This window comes from Gorilla gorilla, chromosome 6 (assembly GCF_029281585.2).
Source record: "Gorilla gorilla gorilla isolate KB3781 chromosome 6, NHGRI_mGorGor1-v2.1_pri, whole genome shotgun sequence".
NCBI lineage: Eukaryota > Metazoa > Chordata > Mammalia > Primates > Hominidae > Gorilla > Gorilla gorilla.
In genome coordinates this window covers 108,117,293-108,136,561 of record NC_073230.2, presented here as the reverse complement: position 1 = coordinate 108,136,561, position 19,269 = coordinate 108,117,293, and the positions used below count along the sequence as shown (strand labels likewise).

Below are 19,269 nucleotides of genomic sequence, written 5' to 3'. Positions count from 1 at the left end.
GAAACAATCAGTCTGACTCAGGTTTTTACAGGACAATGCTACATTTGATTATATTTTAAATTTTTTCTTTATATTTTATCCATTGCCTCGTAATTCTGCAAATGATGAAGTTATTTTTGAATCCTCTAGTACATCAGTTCAACTAGGCTATGCCCCTGTGGTTGACGATATGTCTCATCTCACAGAGGGAAACAAGTACAAAGAGAGAACTTAGGTTATTTTCTTGGAATTAATTCTCATTGGAACAGAAAAGCCAATTCCCAGGGGTCCTTGCTTAAGCCTCCAATTAGTACACCATATTCACCCCCTCCCTTAAAAGAGGGGCTTTTTTTTTTTTACTTAGACTACAGACCCACTGCTCTTTAACAGAATAAATGAGCAGTCCAGAACACTAAACAACCCAAAGGAATCAAACTCTTATCAAGGGATCATGTGTGTTAGCCTTTAAGGAGATAGTAGATCGGCATGTAAAAAAAAATTAGGTGGTAGGTTACAAATATTCAGAAGACTTGGAGAGGATTTTCAACAGGCAAAAGCAAAACAATACAACTATTTAATGATACACATTTAGTGTTTAATCATGCTTTTTGGTGTGACTGAATTATTTTAATACATTTTACAACACTTTATTTTAATCAATATGTCTGTTTCTGCCAATGGATACATAAACACAACTGGTACATTGCATCATTTAAAATATTTGGGAAAAGCTCATTGTGTAGAAGCATGTCATTCATTCTTGTATTACAGTTAATACCTGTGAAAGGGAAGAATTAAAGCCCTTTATAAGAATATTTTCTAATGTGGAATAATCAAACTATTTACCTGTTTGCTACTTGAGATTTTTGCTTAAAAAAGAGTACATCTGTTCTTTATTCCATTACATGCATGATGTCTATTAAACATGAAAAATGCACATCTGGAAAATCATCAGTGCATTTAAACTTGATCAGATACTGGAATAAACAAAGGTACTTCGTCTCCTACAAAAGTATTTAACATATACATGCATGTCTTTTAAAAATCTATGCTGTGATACATAGAGTTACCGTTTATTCAGCATCAATTTTAAAAAAAATTTGAGCACTTGTTAGGTATCAGGCACTATTTAAAACTCTGGAATATAATGCTAAATGCTACCAGCATGATCCCTGGTAATATGTTATAGGGAGTTTCATTGTGACCTACTCTCTTGCTACTTATGAATGAACAGATGATGAATTGAGCTATTTTGGAATCCTTTCTATAAGTGGAACACTAAAATATTCTAAAGCTATATAAATGAGTAAAATACAGTCACATGGTATATGTGCTTCATGTTATATTAATATCTATATTTGTTACATAGAGTGTAGAAAACCATATTGCAGAAACACTTTTTTTCTCCTCCTTTAAGAGACCTGGATAAGCCATGTTTCTTGACTGCACTTACGAGCTAGAAGTTTGATTAAGTGTTTTAGTTTATTAAAAATACCTGTGATCTAATGCCTATGTTTTAAATAGAATCACAAGGTATCAGCTTGTGTGCTTTCAACCTGTGAACCCCAAATACCTAAGACAGATCCCAGTTAATTTAATCCCATGTACCCACGGTAGTCAGAGCACAGTTTGGTTTTATGCATTTTAGGAAGACCTGAGACATCAATCAACATATGTAAGATGAACATTGATTCAGTCTGGAAAGGTGGGACAACACAAAGCAAATACAGGACAACTCAAAGTTGGCAGGGGGTCCCAGGTCATAGGTAGATAAGAGACAAATGGTTGCACTCTTTTGAGTTTTTGACTAGCTTCTCCAAAGAAGGCAATCAGATAAGCTTTTATCTCAGCGAGCAGAGGAATGACTTTGAATAGAATGGGAGGCAGGTTTGCCCTAAGCAGTTCCTAGATTGACTTTTTCTTTTAGCTTAATGATTTTGGGGTCCCAAGATTTATTCTCCCTTCACAAACCTAAATTAGCTGAATCAATAGGAGGACAGGTTTGCCCACAGAATTGAAAACTCCAGTGTTAGCACTCTTCCGGCACAGGTGGATCAGATTGCTGGCTCTTCTTAACTTTCTCTGCTCTCTCCTTATTTGGATGGTAGGTTTGACACAGGCTGGCTTTCCTTGAGGTTGTAAGAGGGCCTCCAGCAGCATGGCTGTAGGCTTCCTCCTTATACATAAGCAGTGGGGATTGGAATAGAGAATAGATGATGATAGAAAAATCAATTCCCACTGCTTTTCAACAAAGGAGCACATTTTCACGAGTTCTGGGCAAATGAATGTCCTATAACACTCTCTATTTAATTAAATGAGAATATTAAATAGTACCTTGACATTTTTAGAGGCAATAACACATTAATAGCTCCACATCAACATGTGGAGAAACTTTCGAATCTTTCCCTCTGAACTTAGTGTTAAAGGACATCTCTGGAAACTAACCAGCCAAGCAAGACTTTCTGGAAAACAAGGTACTCCTCACTACACAAGATGAATTATAGATGTGGAGTTGTGAAGTCTTGAAATGTTGCTTTCTTTCCTCTGGAAAATGCTTAAGCATATTGAATTAGCCCTTAGAGGTTATAATTCAGTTAACTGAGATGGCTGAATTTTGTCAGATTTATTCATTGTTCTTCATGTGTACAAATAGAAGCAAATCCCTCAACATACACCTTAACACTCGTGTATTGGATTATTCTAAAATAAAAATTGCCTATTTTTAGTTTAAATCTTATTCACCTAGATTGTCTGGAGACTGATAAATTCAATAGTAGCCTTTTTTTTTTTTTGGTATCATGAAAAAAAGTATTCTAGGTAATTAATTTGCATCAAAAGACTTAGAAAGAAAACCACTGCTATATTTCTTTTATTTTTCACCTAACCTAGATGACATGGCAGATAAGCTAGGGAAAAATTAGTAAATAGCACAAATTTCATCTTCATTTTTTGAATTTTAATAGTTTGAAGAATTAAAATATTTAATACTTAGGGTGCTAAATGTGAGGTTAAGAGACTAAGTAGAAGAATAAGGTTTAGTTTTGGCTGAAATATTTTTTGATGATATTTGCGGACCCATCATTGTGTGTCAAACTGTCACTGGGGTGGTATGCCCATCAAAACAAGGATCTGTTAAGTGGATAAAATGAGCACATCCATAAAAGGAGTAGAAGAGCTAATGAACTTACAGTTTCTTCTAATTTAGAGATATTTGTGTTTTTCTTTGTGGAATTGTATGAAGTTGATTTGGAGACAGTTACAAATTTACATACCTAAAACCAGGTACCATTTTGAAAGAAAATTAAGATAAAAATGAGATGTCAAATAGCCAAAAATCAACAGAACAGACAAATGTAGGATAATCAAAGAAGAAAAAATTAAGAGAAAAGTCTATACTGAAAGCTTATTATAAAAACCAATCTTTTGGGATGTGCTTCTCTATAGCATGGGAAATACTTGATGCTTTTAATTTGGGATTCCAGAAATGGTGTGGTTTCCATGTTTTTATGGATTTATTTCACCTCAAATTTTTGTTCACTGCAGGCTCCTTTCCTCCTGCCTATTTTGATTACCCAATTTTCCCGGAGGGGTTGTTGAAAATGAGAGGAAAACAGGCCTAGCAATGATCTTGGATCAAGTCCAGAAAATGTTCTTATTCCTTGGAATACATTACATGGAGGATGCCACTCCAAGCCTTGTAAATGCAGCTTGGGAAAATAAATACGCTTAGAGTATTCACTCTGAACACGAAAGCACAGTGTGGTTAACAACAGGAGAATTGCAGAGTATGCCGAAACATAGAAAACATAAACATTTCAGTTTAGATTTATTATCTTCACCCATGAACTGGGGCACTGTGGAATAGAACAGTTTGCAAACCTACATAACACAGCTGAGAGACCTTGGGCTCCAAAAGCCAACAAAACATCGTGTCTGAGAAGTCTCTGAGGATCTAAGTACAAATTGAGCAGTGCAAAAGTAGCAGGGCTAGTGGTGTCTTTTGAGAGTGACATTCTGTAGCAATTAAGATTCCATACCTACTATTGTTTACTTAATTCACAACCCCAGAATACAAAAGAAAAGTGACATTCAGAATCTGAAATGGGATGATCACAGCAAACATGTTTGAGTCCTTCCTTGTTTGCTGGAGAACAATGAGGATGATAGACACTTTCATAAAGGCAGGGCTCATGATAACTAAACCTTCATAGGAGAGTTAGAAGGATGAAAGATTTCTTTCTGCATAACCACAAGGTAAAGTATTTTATCAAGTCCATTGTAACTGCTCCATAATGTGAAGCAAATTTTAAATGCTGCTACTTAAGTTTCAGGGCTAAAATGAAGTTTAATAGGTAAGTTAGACTTCTCTATTATTCAACATTTAAATGTGGAAATTCCAAAGTGAAGGTTTTACTCTACTGCTGATAAGTTTGCAATTTTTTTTTTTTATTTCAAGAAGATAACCAGCTATCACAAAGACACATACAGGACAGTTGAAGGGTTTCAATGTTTTAGAATGATTCTGAAGTTCTAAGATATTTGTCTCATGTATTATAGAATAGTAGTCTGCCACTTTTCATTATCTGAATTCTAATATTTTCTAGAATATACTCATGTAAACATGATATAAACAAAGTGATTTAAATAATTCATAACATTTCCAGAAAAACATTTCTGGAAGTTTTATATATATTTTATATATATACATAAATGATATAAATAATGTACAAAACACACATATTTGTATTTTTTTTACAAAGTATTGTATAATGCTTTGTTAAAACCAAAAATGCATTTAGTGTAAGATGTTCCCACTGTTAATTCTATAGATGCTTAGAAATCTTAAGAATATGTGTCAAGTTATTGCAAGGTATTCATTTGAGAAGTAGCACTCCAAACTAAACCTGTTGGTCTCTTGGAAGACAGAAAACTGAAGCTTGTCCAAGAGCAAAACCTTCCCTTAAGGTTTTTGAGAACCAACCTGGAAAATGATGTTATGATTTCACTATAGGATTTGATAGATTGTTTTATATTCCTTTGAAATTATTAGCAGAAGCTGCTGTGCCACTCAAGTGCAGGGTTTGTGCCAAATAATTCTGTGAAGTCTCAGGGCAGAATGATCACTTCTCCATTTAAAAAAAACGAAACAGAACAAGAATGGTATCACAGATGTATTATTTCCTGTGTTTCTTTTAAATTATTTTTGTATGCTTCTTAGAAACTTCACCCCACAAGCTTTAAAAAAAAATGTAATCAGGCATGCTTCTGTGTTCCTGGAAAACGTTTGTGTGTATATACACATGCATATCTGCATATGTATTTCAGTCTTTTAGGAAGCTAATGCCCAAGTGTTCTGTATCTTTAAACTTGAGGTAACAGATGATCAGCTGGTGCAGACGTCAATATAATTTTTTAAAAGATAGACTTGCCAGTGTGGTTTAGTGTGTGTATTTATTAAATGGAACAAAAAATCATTTTATGTCATCCTTCATCTGATTTCTTTATATTTTTCTGTTTTAATATATTCATCATGCTGATCAATTTTTTATGGTTTAAACAAAATAAGAAAAACCTAATATTTTAGCATTTTAAAACACATCATTATGGCCAAGCCTAGAGCCAATGCAAAGTTAAATTATTTCTCTGAACCTTCTCAAAATTATTTATTTTATTTTAAAGACTCCACTTTAGGGACCACCTTTTTAATCCAGGGCTATTATAATATTTCTCAGAACTAAAATTTGTGGTACCCTTAATGACAATGAATTTTTTCTTTCTGCCCGGTAAAATTCAAAATTAATTAATTGCTATTTTTTTCTCAACGTTTAAAAAACTTGGTGCTCATCAACTAAATGCTTGTTTTGGCTATGAATTATTGATTTTTTTCCTGCTATTTCATCACACCATGCTTTGAGACCTAGTTATTCTTTTACCTAAATGTTTCTGTTTTTTCCTCAAATAATTTCCTATCTACTCTATGAACACAGTTTACCTAACTATGCTGATCATGGCATTTCCTTATGTTTCTTACCATCATTTAAATGTTGACTAATTTTTTTTCCTACTTAGAGAATTGTTTTTGCAAGCTGTTCAAGTAAGAATTAGGTCTGCCAACATTTTTAGATGGCCTGTAAAATTTACATAATGATTTGGCCATGCCCACATGAGAACTACCTACATATACAGAAGTGCTCTCTTTAATCTGTTACAAGCATGACTTCTATTAAACCTATCGGTAAGATTATTTTCTACTTTTAATGCAGTATGTTTGTTTTCATCCTGACTTTTGATTCATTAGGCCATGTGGTTTAAGTCTAAACTAAGTTACTCTGATATTCGGAATTTCACCTTTAATAATGTTCTGGAAATTTTCTTTTAAAGGTGATATTAGAAATCTCCATTTCAGTCTCTCAGCATTTCACTAGCATTACATGATGCTCTTGTCTTTTGCAATTTAATATTTAAATTACATAGATATTTTTTATTACTGCATGTGAAGTCCTTCCTCAACTCATAAAGCAGTTAGAACATACTAATACTTTAATACTTCTATAAGTAACGAGCTAGCAACTGAAAAATGTTCATATATTATACATATATAAGCATAAGTGTGTATGTGCCTAAATGTATGTATGTATACATTTCCATGATTAATATTCCCTAAAGATTAAAGTGATAAAATAAATGTTGCCTGGTTTTACATTGGTAACTAATGTTATGAGATAGTTCATAGGTCAGTAGAATGAAATTTTATGTTTTATTTAATCTAAAATAATTCTGTTGATTGCCACCTACCTATGTTCACTGTTCATTTTCTATTGTGTCTAGACATTATTTTGCTCTTAATGTAATATCAGGTTAAAATTATTCAACTTGTGCAAAGATTTTGAGAAAAATATGTAAAATTAGATTTTGATCAAGGATAAATGTATCTTTTTTTTTCTTTGAAGAAAAGAGTATAGGCCCTTCAGTCAGTCAGTTTGGGTTCCAGCCCTTGTTCTGCCAAGTACTAGCTGTGTGAACTCAGCTAGTCATCTAAAGAGCCTAGTAAGGAGAGATGATTATTCAGCAAGGTAATACATGTGAAATACTTAGCTCTACACCTGGCAGGTAGTAAGCTCCTACTGTGTGTTGACTGTGTTATTGTATGATCATCTTCATTGTTCTTTGCTCTTCAAGTCTTTGTTCACCCATTCAATCTAGAATTACAATGCAAGTTATACTAAAATGCTTCTTTTCATTTGCTGAACTGTTAAAAAAACGCTTAGTTTTCTTTTAAATGGTATCTACTACTATAAGATATTCTTGTATCTGCATATAGCCTTACATTTTAAAGTTTAAATCTACTATCTGATCTTCAGCTTAAAGGTAGGTAGACTTTATAGGTTTTCCCATTTAACAAGAAAGGACAACAGGAATACAATGATTATTACGTCTTGCCTAGTTCACAAATCCTATTGCTAATAAAAGAATCACATGGGCCATGTGATTCCTCTTCCAGAACTCTTGTTACCCATCTGTCATTTGCTTCTCAAATATGTTGCAATATTTGTTACTCAACTTACTGTACTCTTCCTCTTTTATTTCACAAGTGTTACATTCCATGAATCAGCTTGTCCAAAAGTATTGTTAAAAGGATTTTTTTAACTATACAAATGCTAAAAGAAAGTTTATTTTTTTTTGAATGCTCAAAGTGGATAAAGGCTTTCAAAGCATGATACAATCCTCAAAAGGAAATGACTCAAAGTTTATGGAATAAAAATGTAAACATTTCTGTAAGTTACACATACAAACAGAAAAGTAAAAATTGTCAAATTAAAAAAAAATGGTCAAATGTCCGAAGACTATTTTCCTACTAATTATTAAGAAAGGGACAAAGCAATTTATGGAAAAAAAGGTGAAAAGGATATTGTTACAAATGTTTTAAAATAAAAATGGCTAATATACCTTAGAAAATTATAAAATTAGTGGGGGAAGGTTAACACACACTTAACATTTGTTACTTCTGAGGAATACAATTGGGGATTGAGGCTTCTCATTTTACACTTTTCTATAATTTTCAATATTTCTTTCTCTCCATACTTAATACATTTTCTAAAATAAAATTGTGCATGATAGCCAGTGATGGCCATAGCAATTATTTGTTGTTGTTTTTGTTTTTGTTTTTTGAGACAGAGTCTCACTCTATTGCCCAGGCTGGAGTATAGTGGCACAATCTTAGCTCACTGCAAACCTCCGCCTCCCAGGTTCAAGCGATTTTCCTGTCTCAGCCTCCTGAGTAGTTGGGATTACAGGCATGCACCACCACACCTGGCTAATTTTTGTATTTTTAGTAGAGAGGAGGGTTCACCATGTTGGTCAAGCTACTCTCGAACTCCTGACCTCAAGTGATCCGCCCACCTCAGCCTCCCAAAGTGCTGGGATTACAGGTGTGAGCCACCAAGCCCAGCCACAATTTGTTAAACAAAAACTATGTCAGGCTCTGTGCTAAATCCTTCATATTATCACTTTTAATCTTTACAGCAATTCTGTGAGGGAGATATTTCTACCATGTTTAAGAGAGGTAAAGTAGTTAGCAATAAGTCATACACTTAGGAAGTGATGAATTCCAAATTCAGACTCGGATTCCGTTCATTTTCCTAGCAGATGTTCTTAATCTGAATCAAACCATTACATATCCATGGTATGAAGAAGCAGCATAATAGTCTCTCATTTCCACTCATTCTCACTACTTGTAAAGCATTATGATGGTTATAATAGTCTTGTGTGTGTCTGTTTATTCAACTTATTACCAACTATGAGCTTATTCTATACTATAGGGGTTCAGTGGTGAATTAAACAGACAAGCATCCCCCTCCTCAAAAACGCAACATTCTAGCAAGTGCAAAGGCAGGTGCAAAGTTCAGTGGTGAATTAAACAGACAATCATCCCCCTCTGCAAAAACCCAACATTCTAGCAGGTGCAAAGACAGGACAAAAACAAAAGTCAATTGGCAGAATTTCTTCGATGGTGATAAGTGACCTGTGGAAAATAAAGCAGAGAACGGAGAGGGGAGGAGGCTTGTAGGAAGTGGGGGTGATGAAATGGGGAGTGTTGAGTGCCTAGAAATTTTCAGGCTCCTGTCAAGTATTGTACACTACTCATCTCTTAGCTCTTATTATTACTCTTTTATTTAGTTTTCTCTATTCTTTGATTATGAAAATGAGAGCAATGAATATGTTAATTAACTTGATTATGGCAATCATTTTACAGTGTATACACATGTCAAAATGATTCATACCTTGATAAATCTGGAAAAAGAAGAACAAGCAGTTAACTTCCAATTGCAAGTCAATATAACTAGGGCCCGGTAGCCTGAGGATTTAAACTTACATCCTTCCAATTTCTAACCCTATGTGATCTCTTGCAAAAAAAAAAAAAAAAAAGAATTTCCAAAGAATTGTGTCTAAACTGACTGAAGTAGATTGAAAATTATATCCTGTCATTCTAATAAATTAATCCAGTGCTATAGTGGATTTCCATAAAGCAAGGTATATGCTCACATAAAACACATCCCTTCAAAATATGGTGGGTGCATAGTCTTTAAAAAAATGAAAACCCCAACACTCTTTACTTTAAAATGGGTACAGCATTTTGCTATGTTATTGTTTAAGGTCTATATTTTTCTAAAAATCCACGGTTGCAGATTTGACTCAGCTGTGTGCTTTCAGGTCTTGTATGCTAAGCTACTCAGGAACTGTTGTCTATGGGATTGAACACTTAACAGCTGTCTCTGGGAATGTAAATTTGATTCTTTGGACTGCTCATGGGACTCTGTGACATTTTCCTCTCCAGTGACAGCAGATTTGAATGGCATTAGGCTACTGATTAAATAATACCCAACTAAGTTTAATGTCAGCTTAGACATCTATTTTGCATGTATTTTTTCTGAAATAATCTTTCTCTAATTGCGATCATATTTTCATTATACTTTAGTCTTTTAATATCTTTAAAATATGCTCTTTTAAACAGGTCTTATCTGAACCCTTTCATTGGTAATCTTTTTCTGAATTGTCATATTAGAGTGTGAATGTGTGAGAATTAAGGTTGAGAAATAAATTAGCTTAAATACAAAACAGCTATCTACAAAATAGATATTCTTAACCAAAATAATATTTGTCTTTATACTACCATTTTATATCGTGCCACCAAGATAAAAGGTCGCAGTTATTTAAGGGAATTACCTTCTTAAGTTTCATGAAATCACTGTGAGTTATTCTTTTCTAACTGAAAGCATAAATTATAAAGAGATTGCACATGGTCGTTTCTACTTTATCCTAATTAAGTGGTCTGAGATTTGAAAAAAAAGTAATAGACTTACAATATTTTTATGACTTATTTTTTAAATAAATATGTCAGTAAAAACTTCCCTGGGGAAAAAAAATGCTCAAGGAGAAAAGAGTGTTTGGGGTTTTTTTTCAGTTGTATGGCACTGCTTGCAAATGAAAGGATTCGTTGCGTGCCTCACATGTCCAAAAAGGACAGCACGAGCATTCTAACTATAAGGACTGGTTTAAATATGATCTAATGAACTAAATATATTTCTGCCTGGTATTCTTAAGTTACTTTACTTCTAAGGTTGTTTGAATGCATTTATCCAGCTCTCCTATCAAATACATGCCAGGTTAACCCTGTGAAGGTTTTCCTGTATGATTCTGAGAATTTCTTTATAAGAACAGGGTCTTGATAGTGAAGGTTCTTTCCCCAAAGTGCAAGGCCTTCTATTTTGATTCAATATCAACATAATGCTTTTTTTTTTTTTGAAAGTGACTTAAGTACTAAAGATTATCCTCAATAGTAATTCTACTTAGACATATTTTGGTTGAAGAAATTTAAGGAGTTTATTTTTTGTAGGAGCACTGTGCTGTGATCATGAAATTTTTGCAAAACTGACAGAAAATGATAAACAGTTAAGAACTTCCAGCTAGAACAATAGGCTGTTTCCTTTTTTTAAGTCAGTTTGTCATCCTTGCTGATTGACAGTCTCCAATTGTTTTCAAAATTATTAGTCTCACAGTATTTCAGAATTACGCTGTATAAAAAAGTACATTAAATTTAAACTTAATAAAATAAGGATTGCAAGCTCAGTCAAGACAGGGAAGTGAGAATATGATTATTCTTCCAAATTTACTATTTCCACCAGCGGTGTCAGTTCAGCATCTGAGAATATGTTAGGGGAAGCTCAGCAAGTCAGTTCCTTTTGTTTTTCTGGTCTCTGACTTACTTGGATGGGAAATAGCCAAAAAAAAAAAAAATGCTGAATATCTCAGATATAGGTAATGGGTCTTCACCAGAACATAAAAATAGACCCTTATTAGCCATATCAGTAATGTGCTATGTGGGGGATTTTTTTTTTCTTTCAATTCCTCTGGCAACAAACCACACACTGGGATCTGACACTGTAGAGTGCTTTTTTTTCTCTTTTTTTGGGGGGGGAGGGGGTGTGGTTGCATATTTAAACTCTCACGCATTTATGTAATGAGGACTGCAGCGTAGGACTTTCCTGCAGAATACCATTTGATCCTATTAAGAATTGTCCAAATGTTGGAGCATTTGATTGAAAAATCCTTCTTAGCCATTTTAAAGGTAAGTTGTATGATTTTTCTTTAAATAAAAAAAGATTAAGGGATTTTTCCCATCACCCAGATGATGGGAGGTGACACTACTGTATAAATACTCCTAAGAAGTTATATAGGAGGACAGGAAAAAAGGTAGTAACTGTTTTCTTAGTCACTAGGCTTTATCTAAAAATCAGGTTTGCATTATTTTCAAGTTATCAACCTTCCTATATTTTATGCTTAAACCATACCCAATGGCATTTCATGTCATATGTATAAGTTAATATTTAAAGTGATTTATAATCCAATTTGGATTATTATTAAAACTTTCATTTTATACTTAGGCTATTTATACATGATGTTTAAATGATGAAGATCATTATAGTGCAGACCAATATAATGAGGTTAGATGTTATAAATGACTTACAGCTCTTATGTCAACATGTTGTCTAATATGCAATTATTAACTATTACTTTACAGAGTCATTAGCTTGTTTAATTTTCAATCTGAATTACACAACTTTTGGTATACCTGACTTGCTCTACATGATCAAATGCAATGTGTATTTTGGATATGTGCTTTTTAAGTTCTTTTCTGTAATGAACAAAGATATTGTCATTGTTACTGGGAATAGCAAAGTATATTACTTTTAAATAATCTGAAATGTAATTAGTGTAAATTAGTAGAATAAAAATAAAGTTAATGTTTTTTTCAATTCAGGAAGCTTATTACAAATAATACTGAATTATTAGATGATGATGCCAAGTTGAAGTAAAGGAGAAATCAATTTGGAGGAATTAAGTAAAAGCCTCAAATTAATTATATATTAACTAAAATTATAAATAACTGTAAATGGCATAAATTCTCTAGAGTACATCCCAGTTTCTGAAATCATCAAGTAGCATATTGAAACCTGTTTTGTAAAGATTTGCATGTACTTTTTAGTCTTTTTCTGTGTGGTTTGAAGTCAGTAATGTGTGTTGAAGCTAAGAAAATATTGCTTTAAATATTGGTTCACAAGGAAGCCAAAATGAAATATTTAAAAATGTTTGTTATATAGAAAGTCCAGTGGTCCTTTGGAGTTTACAAGAAAATAAGAACTAAAGTTGAAATCATTTAATTTACCAGACTCATTAGTGAACCAGAACAATAAACCAAACAGAGAACCATCAGATAATGGGTTAGCCTGGGAAGAATATTAATTACAACTGGAGGTACTTGCACAGAGTGTACTGAATTTGGAATTTACCTTGGAAGTTATAGTTGCCACCCTATTTTTTTAAGGAATTTTTTTAACCTTGTTTACTTTAACACATTTGAACCCTGCATGTGTGTGTATTTCCTGTGTGTTTCCTGAAAAGGAAAGTTTAAGATAATTCTGTAACTATCGGATAGTTAATTCTGTAAGTATCCTCGCATCTAATCAGAAGATGTTTTGTTCACTGGCCCAAGATGTGTCTAAAACTTGCAAGTAGCATTGTTCTAAACTAGTAGCTGTCTTTCCATTTGCATATTTTAATTCCATACGTATATGATCACATTTCATTATAATCTAACTATTTTGCAAATACTCATTTCTAGTTTTGTAAAATATACACATTTATTAGATTTTTAAAACACTTGGTCAATATGAAATAACACTTTACTGTTATGGTTTGAAATGATACTTCATAGTAATATTTCAAAATAACAATAACATTTTCTACAATATAAATATATATTATTTTACTTCATTTAATACTTGCAACCTTATTTGATGTAAGTAAACTCATTTCAGAGAAAACTGTATCACAGACAAACTTCAATACTAACACCCAGAACTGAATCTACATTTCTTGGCTTCAAGGCCCAGCATTTTTGGCATTACAAACCTTATAGCGTCTGTTTATAGTAGAATTTGGGGTGTGGAAAAAAGACATTAGCATTCTTGTCTAAGGTTCAAAAATTAAGATTGGGTCTAGATAATACTCTTCAAGTCAGTATGAACTTAAGAGAATAATTTCAAACCTACAGTAATCCCTGGTTCATAAGTCTTTAAAAGACGGGACTTGTTTCTCTAGAAGGATCCCAAGTATAATATATAAAGTCCAATGTATTTATTGCATTAATTTTTAAAGACTACCATCAAAACAAGTTTCAAATTGCAATATTTGAGAAGTATATAATTATTTTATATTACAGAAGTCTATCAAGTTTTTTCCTATTTTACATTTTTACCATCATATATTCTGATAGGATGGAAATGGACATGAGATAACTTCAGTAAGATAAGATTCTGGAGATCTCATAGTCCAGTTATTTGAAAATTATTTGTGGAGCCCATGGGTTCTTTGGAGATGACTCAGAGCCCAAGTGAAGCGTGACTGGAAAAGGGAAGAGGCACAGTTTCTGCTCCTTTCTTTTACCAAATAGCTCTTCTTTGAACTATCTTTTATATTGGTATTGTGCATAAAATTTACCTTGAAAGGAGAATTCTATCTCTAAACATGATTTTATAAAGAATGACCTAATGACCTTATGTTGATGAAACATAATCATAGTTAAATGATTGTTTTACACCCATTTCTACTACCTTGAATTTGAATCTACATTTTTACTCATGTCTAGGGAACTGTGTCTTTATAAACATACATAGTTATGATAAGAATGTGAAAAAAGTAATTTTAAAAACTAACTTCTATTCTCATGCAAACCATTGAATGAATTCCCCCAAGTCCTCCAAAAACTAGATTTTATGGACAGATGCTGTATTTTTTAGGTAAGGAAAACTCTCTGTATCAAGAGAATGGAAAACAAGAGTGTAGTCTGGTTTTCTATCCTAAGAAAAAGTGGGAGGAAGGCTTATAGATAGAAAAAAAAGAAATTTTAGCTATCTACTGATCAGTAAGAAAATGTCATTTAGGTCTGGCAAGTGTCTATGGTACAAGTACCCTGGAAATCTAAAACTTTTCAAATTTCATAGTTTACATCCCAGCAGATGTTACTTCAGGGCCATGCCTTTTCTGGGTGGAGTTTCCAAGGGAACACAGCTTTATAAATACAAGGGATTAATTATAGATGCTCTGGGGACTTGCTCTAATATTCTAAACTGTTTACTGAAGAGGCTTCTTATATCTCAGTCTAATGCAGGCTTTGCAAAAAGCTTAGTCTCTGTTTCTACTGGGTTCCCAATATAGTGGAAGGGTATTTTGCTTAAAAGTTCATTACAGAAACACTGTTGACCTGATAACCAAAAAAAAAAAAAAGTTATATTTTTCCTCCCTCTTTCAAAGATGACCCAACGGAATAGGGTCTACTCATGAATTCTACAAAAGGAATAGGATTTATAATCTATAAACTGGACAGAAGGCAACTGAGCTGCCTATAGAATCAAGAAAGGCATGTAATTAGTTGCCTATTAAAACACGTCTTCTTATTTTCCCTTTCTTCTTTATACAAGTCTCAATTAGTTTTCTGTATCTTGGCTTTCTAAATTTAAGTACTTTAAGCAGGAAGTAAATTATTACCGATACAGTATAAATATCTTGTCTGTTTCTTATAAAGGACAAGTAACAATTAGTAAAGAATAAAATTTAATCTACAATTAGCAAATGAAATTAATTACCTATTTTCATATATAAGGAGTTGTGTTATTAAGAAAACTGAGTAAGCATAACCCAAATTTTTTTATGCTCTAGACAGCTAAATTTGGTGGAATGGTGGAGACAAACTACATTCTTTCTCTGAAGATAAATATAGGTGGAAAAGCTGTTGACTACAATGTGCTATTTAACATGAACTTTTCTCTTTTGTATTTGGTGCACGTCTTACGTAGTATGGGTGGTCCTCCTTTGCCTCAGGTGAATAAAACTAATTATAATTTTGTCATATGCAGCTTAAGGATAGAGTATGATTATAATAACAATACTTCATTACTCATGGTGTCAAGGCACCGAGTGATAATAAATGAACCCAACTAGTGTCACGTATTTTGCCTATTCTTAGGAAAAAGGTAGAAACTTAAAGTAATATGAGGCAATCAATCAGTTGAAAATTTGAGCAAATAGACAAGTTCAGTTTGTCTAGCTCTTTTTTCAAAATATCAGCATATGGATTGAAGTTTTGTTAGATTAATACTTGTAATTTTGCTTGTATATCATCCTGACCAATGTTAGATTGAGAACTGTCTAGCCATAGAATTCAACAGAATAAATTACTTGATACTTCTGTTTTCTAATGTATGTGACTCTACAGCAGTGGGATGTGTACACTATCTCACTTCAGTTTTAAGTTCAAAGCAGACAGAGCTAGGCAGTACCCAGGCCTGTCCATTGCTCAACATATCTAGGCTCAGAGTCCATAGAAGTTATAATAATCACTTTTCAGGTCTAGAGAGGGAGCCATTGGAGAGCCTGCACTACTCCCTGGTTTCTTCAGTGGTTACTGCTGGAACTCTTTACCCCTTGCAGAAACTCCTCTCTGTAGTGCATGGAGCTACTTGAATAAAGAAGAATGATTTGGGAGAAGGCCAGATAGATTGACAACTAGGTTGTGGCATAGAATCTGGAGAAGGGCTAATATATGCACATATACCTATTCTAACAGCAATAGAGTTATAATTTTAAATCATTTTGTATCACATTTGTCCGAGTTGCAAATGACATTAATATTGAATGAGTAATTTTTAGTGAAGTTTATGTGGAACATAAAATAACTTTCCCAGAGAGATAACTTAATCCTTGAGTTATACATGTTTTAAATAGATTTTCATACTATATTAACAAAACTGGAATATGACACTGGGGGTTTCCTGCTGCATTTTTTATGTGGGCTCATAAAGCTGTGGGTTTCTACAGAGGTTCTCCTAGAGCTTCCTAACAGTGAGGATAAAGAGTGTCAGGCAGGAACAGGAAGACAAAGTTAAGAAACAGAGTCTCTGGGTTTCTCAACTGCTGTGGAATCAGTCATTTTACCTAATGGACTTCCACGTAAGAATTGAAAAACCAGTTCAGCTGCTTAAATTAAAAAATGCTGATCTCATTTTATCATCTCATTTTACGCATGAGGAAATTGAGGTGTAGAGAGATTACGTGGCTTGTCTGCTTTCATTTAGCAAGACAGTGACAAATCATTCTTTGGTTTAATCTTGTCCCTTCATCTCAATTGAACCAGCTGGGATCGCTATATTTTATTTGCTTCGTTAAGTATAACTTGCAGAAAATATTTGGGGATGCTCTATGAAATGGGCATTCAATAAAATATTATGTACCTAATAAACTACCCTAAATCTCATTATCAGTTCACAACATACAGAACACCAGCATGACATTCTCTAGTTAGTGATTACTATGGTTGCTTAAAAGATGGTTTCAAGAAAAGTTTCAAGTGCTTTACAATTATGCATTGCAAAGGAAATTCTATTCGACAATATCCAGTCCTGATTACCAGCATTAAATTACTCATTCCATTGCATTAGGACGGCCATGGACAAAGCCATATGAGGTAGCATGGTATACGATTTCCAAGGGCAGGGAAAGCTATTGTTACCACTCCACCCTGAACAATTAATAAAAAGCCAGCCCTACTTGCTCAGTGAGACAGAAAATTCCACAGGAAAAACAAATCACTAGTTTAGACTTATGTGCATTCCCTTTACATTGGAGAAAAATGACACTAAAAAACTAGTCAGTCTTCTTAATCACCAAGACCTTGATGTAAATGAAGTTTATTGCATCCTATGGTTTATACTGGAAAGTATCCTGTGTATAAGGGAATAGGCAAAGGGGAATCCCAAAGGTTAAGGGAACATATGTAACTAATAAAATTGCCAAGAAAAATATTTGTAACATTTATTCCTACATTTTTGGGGAAAATATCATTTTCTTATTCTTTTCTTAGCTCTACAGGTAATATTTTTGAAAAACTATATGATTACTAAAGTGGAAGTGAATACTAATAAAATCATAAGAGTGGTACCTCTGTTGCAAGACAGCTGTGGAGGGAAAATCTGAAATTATAACAAACCACAATTATTAATACACTTACAACATTAACAACAATATTCTATGTGCCCTTTTTTGACTGCAGCCTTCATTCCATTGGCACATATGTTTTCTTTGGCCATGAGCATTTCAAAGTAGAGAATAATTGTTTATAAACTATAAAGCGCATTCTGACTATAAATGACACGCCAACCCCATTATTGACAAAATTTCATTGCAACAACAACAAAAAAGTTCAAATAAATGTGTTTTCAAATACTAGTTAGAATTAACTCTTATTATTACAGTAGGATCCACTCATTTCACAAATTGTATTCTTTCTTCCAATCTTTTTTTTTTTTTTTGAGATGGAGTTTCACTCTTGTTGCCCAGGCTGGAGTGCAATGGCATGATCTTGGCTCACCGCAACCTCCGCCTCCTGGGTTCAAGCGATTCTCCTGCCTCAGCCTCCGGAGTAGCTGGGATTACAAGAATGTGCCATCACGCCCAGCTAACTTTGTATGTTTAGTAGAGATGGGGTTTCTCTGTGTTGGTCGGGCTGGTCTCAAACTCCCAACCTCAGGTGATCCACCCGCCTCAGCCTCCCAAAGTGCTAGGATGACAGGCGTGAGCCACCACGCCCGGCTCTCCCAATCTTTATATAATAATCACATACTATGGCTGGGCATGGTGGCTCACGCCTGTCATCCCAGCACTTTGGGAGGCTGAGGTGGGTGGATCATGAGGTCAGGAGTTCGAGACCAGCCTGACCAACATGGTGAAACCCCATCTCTACTAAAAATACAAAAATTAGCCACGCATGGTGGCGTGCACCTGTAATCGCAGCTACACAGGAGGCTGAGTCAGGAGAATTGCTTGAACCCAGGAGGCAGAGGTTGCAGTGAGCCGAGATCATGCCACTGCACTCCAGCCTGGGTGACAGAGAAAGACTCCGTCTCAAAAAATAATAATAATCACATACTTTATGAAGATACCAAACATTAGATTGACAAACATATACTAACACAAACTACCTAATTTTAACAGAATTAGCATGAATCAACTGCAAATGACAAACTATACTGTAGTTGAATGTGTAGGGAAAAAATTCTTCAGTAAGAGAGCAATGCCATGGTTGAAACAAGACATCCTATACATTTTATATTTGCTTCAAATTCTTTACACCTGTATTCTATCCAAAGTCATTAATAAAACTGAAAGTAAGATACACTTATTTAAAAAATGCCATGTTTTAAACAGTTTTTAGGACAAGCCATTCAGGCCTGAACTCAGTATTCATGAAAATTAGACTTTCTTTTAACAGTTATTTTAAGTATGGTGATATTAGAGACTGTCCCAGTATAAAATTTCTGAGAATTTTTTTTTTCTATTTACCCATGCTTTTCTCATTTTCACAGATAGCTTTCCAATGATTAGACGAATTGATTCTTTCTGTGACTCATCAGTTCATTTCCTGTAAAATTCATGTCTTGCTGTTGATTTGTGAATTAAGGTATCGTAAATAAAACATCTGTTACCATACTTGCTTATCATTTAATGGGAAACACATCAGTCAACCCACATTCTGTTCGCAGGAGAACTCCAGAAAGGGTGTGGAAGGTTGTGTTGGGTGGAGAAACCAGATAGTGAGGATGCAACTAAGTTGCTGAGACAAGGGAAGAGAGATGAGGGTGAGAGTTCTCCTTAGATAAGATTTCAATATGTTAATCA

The 19,269-nt window shown here is 33.8% G+C and overlaps 1 protein-coding gene across 7 annotated transcripts in view; it reads left to right on the top strand.

Annotated features, from left to right (window-relative positions):
• Window positions 1-19,269, top strand: part of CD36 (CD36 molecule (CD36 blood group)) — a 191,877-nt gene that overhangs the window by 141,791 nt on the left and 30,817 nt on the right. For 4 of the 7 annotated variants that reach the window (XM_063708677.1, XM_063708676.1, XM_004045654.5 and 1 more), the window contains one exon: window positions 18,957-19,051. The exons of 1 other annotated variant lie outside the window; for it this stretch is intronic. The gene's annotated coding sequence lies outside the window, so the exon portion shown is untranslated. 2 more of the 7 variants (XM_004045652.4, XM_063708675.1) reach the window with 2 other exon arrangements.